Source organism: Triticum aestivum, chromosome 3D (assembly GCF_018294505.1).
Source record: "Triticum aestivum cultivar Chinese Spring chromosome 3D, IWGSC CS RefSeq v2.1, whole genome shotgun sequence".
NCBI lineage: Eukaryota > Viridiplantae > Streptophyta > Magnoliopsida > Poales > Poaceae > Triticum > Triticum aestivum.
The window spans coordinates 613,148,235-613,156,655 of record NC_057802.1 but is presented as its reverse complement, the minus strand read 5'-3'; positions in this window follow the sequence as shown (position 1 = coordinate 613,156,655).

Sequence of the window (8,421 nt, the reverse complement as noted above, 5' to 3'; positions counted from 1 at the left end):
CGTTTCGTACTTGGATCGGTCGGATCGTGAAGACGTACGACTACATCAACCGCGTTGATAAACGCTTCCGCTTACAGTCTACGAGGGTACATAGACAACACTCTCCCCTCTCGTTGCTATGCATCACCTGTTGGGGAACGTAGTAATTTCAAAAAAATTCCTACGCACACACAAGATCATGGTGATGCATAGCAACGAGAGGGGAGAGTGTTGTCCACGTACCCTCGTAGACCGAAAGCGGAAGCGTTAGCACAACGCGGTTGATGTAGTCGTACGTCTTCACGATCCGACTGATCAAGTACCGAACGCACGGCACCTCCGAGTTCAGCACACGTTCAGCTCGATGACATCCCTCGAACTCCGATCCAGCCGAGCTTTGAGGGAGAGTTCCGTCAGCACGACGGCGTGGTGAGGATGATGATGTTCTACCAACGCAGGGCTTCGCCTAAGCACCGCTACGATATGACCGAGGTGGATTATGGTGGAGGGGGCACCGCACACGGCTAAGAGATCCAAGGGATCAATTGTTGTGTCTATGGGGTGCCCCTGCCCCCGTATATAAAGGAGCAAGGGAGGAGGAGGCCGGCCCTAGGAGGGGCGCACCAAGGGAGTAGGATTCCTACTCCTAGTTGGAGTAGGTTTCCTCCTTTCCTAGTCCAACTAGGAGAAGGGGGGAAAGGGGGGAAGAGGAGAAGGAAGGGAGAGGGGGGCCGCGCCCCAAACCCCTTGTCCAATTCGGACTGGGCTTGGGAGGGGCGCGCACCACCTCCTTGCTACTGCCTCTCCTTCCCACTAAGGCCCATTAAGGCCCAATACTTCTTTCCCGTATTCCCGTAACTCCCTGGTACTCCGAAAAATACCCGAATCACTCGGAACCTTTCCGATGTCCGAATATAGTCGTCCAATATATCGATCTTTACGTCTCGATCATTTCGAGACTCCTCGTCATGTCCCCGATCTCATCCGGGACTCCGAACTACCTTCGGTATATTAAAACACATAAACTCATAATATAACCGTCATCGAACTTTAAGCGTGAGGACCCTACGGGTTCGAGAACTATGTAGACATGACCGAGACACGTCTCCGGTCAATAACCAATAGCGGAACCCGGATGCTCATATTGGCTCCCACATATTCTACGCAGATCTTTATCGGTCAGACCGCATAACAACATACGTTGTTCCCTTTGTCATCGGTATGTTACTTGCCCGAGATTCGATCGTCGGTATCTCAATACCTAGTTCAATCTCGTTACCGGCAAGTCTCTTTACTCGTTCTGTAATACATCATCCGCAACTAACTCATTAGTTGCAATGCTTGCAAGGCTTAAGTGATGTGCATTACCGAGTGGGCCCAGAGATACCTCTCCAACAATCGGAGTGACAAATCCTAATCTCGAAATACGCCAACCCAACAAGTACCTTTGGAGACACCTGTAGAGCACCTTTATAATCACCCAGTTACGTTGTGACGTTTGGTAGCACACAAAGTGTTCCTCCGGTAAACGGGAGTTGCATAATCTCATAGTCATAGGAACATGTATAAGTCATGAAGAAAGCAATAGCAACATACTAAACGATCAAGTGCTAAGCTAACGGAATGGGTCAAGTCAATCATATCATTCTCCTAATGATGTGATTCCGTTAATCAAATGACAACCCATGTCTATGGCTAGGAAACTCAACCATCTTTGATTAACGAGCTAGTCAAGTAGAGGCATACTAGTGACACTATGTTTGTCTATGTATTCACACATGTATCAAGTTTCCGGTTAATACAACTCTAGCATGAATAATAAACATTTATCATGAAATAAGGAAATAAATAATAACTTTATTATTGCCTCTAGGGCATATTTCCTTCATCACCATGATCTTGCGTGTGCGTAGGATTTTTTTTGAAATTACTACGTTCCCCAACAGTGGCATCCGAGCCAGGTTTTATGCGTAGATGTTATATGCACGAGTAGAACACAAGTGAGTTGTGGGCGATACAAGTCATACTGCTTACCAACATGTCATACTTTGGTTCGGCGGTATTGTTGGATGAAGCGGCCCGGACCGACATTACGCGTACGCTTACGCGAGACTGGTTCTACCGACGTGCTTTGCACACAAGTGGCTGACGGGTGTTAGTTTCTCCAACTTTAGTTGAACCGAGTGTGGCTACGCCCGGTCCTTGAGAAGGTTAAAACATCACTAACTTGACGAACTATCATTGTGGTTTTGATGCGTAGGTAAGAACGGTTCTTGCTCAGCCCATAGCAGCCACGTAAAACTTGCAACAACAAAGTAGAGGACGTCTAACTTGTTTTTGCAGGGCATGTTGTGATGTGATATGGTCAAGGCATGATGCTATATTTATTGTATGAGATAATCATGTTTTGTAACCGAGTTATCGGCAACTGGCTGGAGCCATATGGTTGTCGCTTTATTGTATGCAATGCAATCGCCCTGTAATGCTTTACTTTATCACTAAGCGGTAGCGATAGTCGTATAAGCAATAGTTGGCGAGACAACAACGATGCTACGATGGAGATCAAGGTGTCGTGCCGGTGACGATGGTGATCATGACGGTGCTTCGGAGATGGAGATCACAAGAACAAGATGATGATGGCCATATCATATCACTTATATTGATTGCATGTGATGTTTATCTTTTATGCATCTTATTTTGCTTAGATCGACGGTAGCATTATAAGATGATCTCTCACTAAATTTCAAGGTATAAGTGTTCTCCCTGAGCATGCACCGTTGTGAAAGTTCTTCGTGCTGAGACATCACGTGATGATCGGGTGTGATAAGCTCTACGTTCAAATACAACGGGTGCAAGACAGTTTTGCACACGCGGAATACTCAGGTTAAACTTGACGAGCCTAGCATATGCAGATATGGCCTCGGAACACTGAGACCGAAAGGTCGAGCGTGAATCATATAGAAGATATGATCAACATAGTGATGTTCACCATTGAAAACTACTCCATCTCACGTGATGATCGGACATGGTTTAGTTGATATGGATCACGTGATCACTTAGATGATTAGAGGGATGTCTATCTAAGTGGGAGTTCTTAAGTAATATGATTAATTGAACTATAATTTATCATGAACTTAGTCCTGGTAGTATTAGCATATCTATGTTGTAGATCAATAGCTCGTGATGTTGCTCCCCGTTTATTTTGATATGTTCCTAGAGAAAAACTATGTTGAAAGATGTTAGTAGCAATGATACGGACTTGGTCCGTGATCTGAGGATTATCCTCATTGCTGCACAGAAGAATTATGTCCTTGATACACCGCTAGGTGACGGACCTATTGCAGGAGCATATGCAGACGTTATGAACGTTTAGCAAAGCTCGGTATGATGACTACTTGATAATTTAGTGCACCATGCTTTACGGCTAAGAATCAGGGCTTCAAAGACGTTTTGAACGCCACGGAGCATATGAGATGTTCCAAGAGTTTAAATTAGTATTTCAGACTCATGCCCATGTCGAAAGGTATGAGACCTTTGACAAGTACTTTGCCTACAAGATGGAGGAGAATAGCTCAGCTAGTGAGCATGTGCTCAGAATGTCTGAGTACTACAATCAGTTGAATCAAGTGGGAGTTAATCTTCCAGATAAGATAGTGATTGACAGAATTCTCTAGTCACTATCACCAAGTTACTAGAACTTCGTGATGAACTATAATATGCAAGGGATAACAGAAACGATTCCCAAGCTCTTCGTGATGCTGAAATCGACGAAGGTAGAAATCAAGAAAGAGCATCAAGTGTTGATGGTTAACAAGACCACTAGTTTCAAGAAAAGGGCAGAGGGATGGAAGGGGAACTTCAAGAAGAACGGCAAGCAAGTTGCTGCTCAAGTGTAGAAGCCCAAGTCTGGACCTAAGCCGGAGACTAAGTGCTTCTACTGCAAAGGGACTGGTCACTGGAAGCGGAACTGCCCCAAGTATTTGGCGGATAAGAAGGATGGCAAAGTGAACAAAAGTATATTTGATATACATGTTATTGATGTGTACTTTACTAGTGTTTATAGCAACCCCTCGGTATTTGATACTAGTTCAGTTGCTAAGAGTACTAACTTGAAACGGGAGTTGCAGAATGAACAGAGACTAGTTAAAGGTGAAGTGACGATGTGTGTTGGAAGTAGTTCCAAGAATTGATATGATCATCATCGCACACTCCCTATACTTTCGGGATTAGTGTTAAACCTAAATAAGTGTTATTTGGTGTTTGCGTTGAGCATGAATATGATTTCATCATGTTTTTTGCAATATGGTTATTCATTTAAGTTAGAGAATAATTGTTGTTCTGTTTACATGAATAAAACCTTCTATTGTCATACACCCAATGAAAATGGTTTGTTGGATCTCGATCGTAGTGATACACATATTCATAATATTGAAGCCAAAAGATGCAAAGTTAATAATGATAGTGGAACTTATTTGTGGCACTGCCATTTAGGTCATATTGGTGTAAAGCGCATGAAGAAACTCCATGCTGATGGGCTTTTGGAATCACTTGATTATGAATCAATTGATGCTTGCGAACTATGCCTCTTGGGCAAGATGAGTAAAACGCCATTCTCCGGAACAATGGAGCGAGCAACTGACTTATTGGAAATAATACATATTGATGTATGCAATCCGATGAGTGTTGACGCTCACGGCGGGTATCGTTATTTTCTGACCTTCACAGATAATTTGAGCAGATATGGGTATATCTACTTGATGAAACATAAGTCTGAAACATTTGGAAAGTTCAAAGAATTTCAGAGTGAAGTGGAAAATCACCGTGACAAGAAAAAATAAAGTTTCTACGATCTGATCGCGGAGACGAATATTTGAGTTACGAGTTTGGTCTTCAATTAAAACAATGTGGAATAGTTTCACAAATTCGTGCCACCTGGAACACCACAGCATAATGGTGTGTCCGAACGTCATAACCGTACTTTATTGGATATAGTGCAATCTATGATGTTTCTTACCGATTTAGCACTATCGTTTTGGGGTTATGCATTAGAGACAACTGCATTCACGTTAAAAAGGGCACCATCTAAATCCGTTGAGACGACACCATATGAACTGTGGTTTAGCAAGAAACCTAAGCTGTCATTTTTTAAAGTTTGGGGTTGCGATGCTTATGTGAAAAAGTTTTCATCCTGATAAGCTCAAACCCAAATCGGAGAATTGTGTCTTCATAGGATACCCAAAGGAGACAGTTGGGTACACCTTCTATCACAGATCCGAAGGCAAGACATTCATTGCTAAGAATGGATCCTTTCTAGAGAAGGAGTTTCTCTCGAAAGAAGTGAGGGGGAGGAAAGTAGAACTTGATGAGGTAACTGTACCTTCTCCCTTATTGGAAAGTAGTTTATCACAGAAATATGTTCCTGTGACTCCTACACCAATTAGTAAGGAAGCTAATGATGATGATCATGAAACTTCAGATCAAGTTACTACCGAACCTCGTAGGTAAACCAAAGTAAGATCCGCACCAGAGTGGTACGGTAATCCTGTTCTGGAGGTCATATTACTTGACCATGACGAACCTATGAACTATGAGGAAGCGATGATGAGCCCAGATTCCGCAAAATGGCTTGAGGCCATGAAATCTGAGATGGGATCCATGTATGAGAACAAAGTGTGGACTTTGATTGACTTGCCCAATGATCGGCAAGCCATAGAAAATAAATGGATCTTCAAGAGGAAGACGGACGCTGATAGTAGTGTTACTATCTACAAAGCTAGACTTGTCGAAAAAGGTTTTGACAAAGTTCAAGGTGAGATTTTCTCACTCGTAGCGGTGCTTAAGTCTGTCCGAATCATGTTAGCAAATTGCCACATTTTATGAAATATGGCAAATGGATGTCAAAACTACATTCCTTAATGGATTTCTTAAAGAAGAGTTGTATATGATGCAACCAGAAGGTTTTGTCGATCCTAAAGGTGCTAAAAAAAGTGCAAGCTCCAGCGATCCATCTATGGACTGGTGCAAGCATCTCGGAGTTGGAATATACGTTTTCATGAGTTGATCAAAGCATATAGTTTTATACAGACTTGCGGTGAAGCCTGTATTTACAAGAAAGTGAGTGGGAGCACTACAGCATTTCTGATAAATATATGTGAATGACATATTGTTAATCGGAAATAATGTAGAATTTTCTAGAAAGCATAAAGGAGTATTTGAAAGGAGTTTTTCAAAGAAAGACCTCCGTGAACCATCAAGATCTATAGAGATAGATCAAGACGCTTGATAAGTTTTTTCAATGAGTACATACCTTGACAAGATTTTGAAGTAGTTCAAAATGGAACAGTCAAAGAAAGAGTTCTTGCCTGTGTTACAAGGTGTGAAATTGAGTAAGACTCAAAGCCCGACCACGGCAGAAGATAGAAAGAGAATGAAAGTCATTCCCTATGCCTTAGCCATAGGTTCTATAAAGTATGCCATGCTGTGTACCAGATCTATTGTATACCCTACACTGAGTTTAGCAAGGGAGTACAATAGTGATCTAGGAGTAGATCACTGGACAGCGGTCAAAATTATCCTTAGTGGAATAAGGATATGTTTCTCGATTATGGAGGTGACAAAAGCTTCGTCGTAAAGGGTTACGTCGATGCAAGTTTTGACATTGATCCAGATAACTCTAAGTCTCAATCTGGATACATATTGAAAGTGGGAGCAATTAGCTAGAGTAGCTCCGTGCAGAGCAGTGTTGACACAGAAATTTGCAAAATACATACGGATCTGAATATTGCAGACCCGTTGACTAAACTTCTCTCACAAGCAAAACATGATAACACCTTAGTACTCTTTGGGTGTTAATCACATAGCGATGTGAACTAGATTATTGACTCTAGTAAACCCTTTGGGTGTTGGTCACATGACGATGTGAACTATGGGTGTTAATCACATGGTGATACGAACTATTGGTGTTAAATCACATGGCGATGTGAACTAGATTATTGACTCTACTGCAAGTGGGAGACTGAAGGAAATATGCCCTAGAGGCAATAATAAAGTTATTATTTATTTCCTTATATCATGATAAATGTTTATTATTCATGCTATAATTGTATTAACCGGAAACATGATACATGTGTGAATACATAGACAAACAGAGTGTCACTAGTATGCCTCTACTTGACTAGCTCGTTGATCAAAGATGGTTATGTTTCCTAGACATGGGTTGTCATTTGATTAACAGGATCACATCATTAGGAGAATGATGTGATTGACTTGACCCATTCCGTTAGCTTAGCACTTGATCGTTTAGTATGTTGCTATTGCTTTCTTCATGACTTATACATGTTCCTATGACTATGCGATTATGCAACTCCCGTTTACCGTAGGAACACTTTGTGTGCTACCAAACGTCACAACGTAACTGGGTGATTATAAAGGTGCTCTACAGGTGTCTCCGAAGGTACTTGTTGAGTTGGCGTATTTCGATATTAGGATTTGTCACTCCGATTGTCGGAGAGGTATCTCTGTGCCCACTCGGTAATACACATCACTATAAGCCTTGCAAGCATTGTAACTAATGAGTTAGTTGCGGGATGATGTATTACGGAACGAGTAAAGAGACTTGCCGGTAACGAGATTGAACTAGGTAGAGATACCGACGATCGAATCTCGGGCAAGTAACATACCGATGACAAAGGGAACAACGTATGTTGTTATGCGGTTCGACCGATAAAGATCTTCGTAGAATATGTCGGAGCCAATATGGGCATCCAGGTTCCGCTATTGGTTATTGACCAGAGAGATGTCTCGGTCATGTCTACATAGTTCTCGAACCCGTAGGGTCCGCACGCTTAACGTTCGTTGACGATATAGTATTATATGAGTTATGTATGTTTGTGACCGAATGTTGTTCGGAGTCCCGGATGAGATCACAGACATGACGAGGAGCTCCGGAATGGTCCGGAGGTAAAGATTCATATATTGGATGATATGGTTAGGCCAAGGGGTCAGGCCCACGGGGCTATAAGTCGGTGCAAAAGGAGTTTTGCGGAGGCCAGGGGGCCAAACGCCGGAGACCCTGGCGTCTGGCCCTGGGCCAGACGCCGAGCCCCATGGCGTCTGGGCCAGACGCCAAGGATTATGGCGTTCGGTCCTGAAGTCTGAGTGGGACTCTTGCCTTTCGGGCAAAACCGACTTTGAGGAGGCTTTTGCTCCAAGTTTCGACCCCAGGACTCAACATATAAATAGAGGGGCAGGGCTAGCACCAAAGACACATCAAGAAACACCAAGCCTTGTGCCGGCAACCCCGTCCCCTCTAGTTTATCCTCCGTCATAGTTTTCGTAGTGCTTAGGCGAAGCCCTGCGGAGATTGTTCCTCACCAACACCGTCACCACGCCGTCGTGCTGCCGGAACTCATCTACTACTTCGCCCCTCTTGCTGTATCGAGA